Source organism: Penaeus monodon, chromosome 33 (genome assembly GCF_015228065.2).
Source record: "Penaeus monodon isolate SGIC_2016 chromosome 33, NSTDA_Pmon_1, whole genome shotgun sequence".
NCBI classification, from domain to species: Eukaryota; Metazoa; Arthropoda; class Malacostraca; order Decapoda; family Penaeidae; genus Penaeus; species Penaeus monodon.
In genome coordinates, this window is record NC_051418.1 from 23,368,074 (window position 1) to 23,368,627 (window position 554).

Here is a 554-nt window from a genome sequence, read left to right on the forward strand (position 1 = left end):
CAGTTTCATGATCTTCATTTGGGAATCTTTTTATTTTCAAAATGTAATAAAAGAAAACGTGCCAATCAAAGGTGGGCGAGCTTTTGATATAGGAATGGATATCAGAGAGTTAATTATATATAGCTGCTTTTGCTCTTCAAAATAATTGCTCAAGTTCTCTTTCCAGCACAAACATTTGGAAAACACCCCATATTTGACCATAACGGTATCTCATTGGGTCACCACTCTCGCAATTTACAAGGAAAATGTTTCATAGCCTTTTTCTAAAAACGGTATAATACCATCACCACTACTGCAAAGAAACGAAGGATAACCTACCTAGATTTTTAACATATATGAGAGCTTCAGCAAAGGCGTTGGCATCTCGGAATGTTGCCAAATCTCCTCCCAGATCCTGACAGAACTGGCGAGCTGTTCCCCAAACCGCATTGGTGTCCGTGGCAAGATACAGACAAGAGCCTCCGATGCTGACGAAGTTGCCGGTGCACGATCGTGGGACTATGAGTAAAATGTGTTAACTTGTATACAACTTCCTCACATGGAGACACATACAT

At 40.4% G+C, this 554-nt stretch overlaps 1 protein-coding gene across 1 annotated transcript in view; it reads right to left on the reverse strand.

Moving 5' to 3' along the window:
- Window positions 1-554, reverse strand: part of LOC119594160 — a 7,516-nt gene that overhangs the window by 5,074 nt on the left and 1,888 nt on the right. The window lies entirely within an intron of this gene.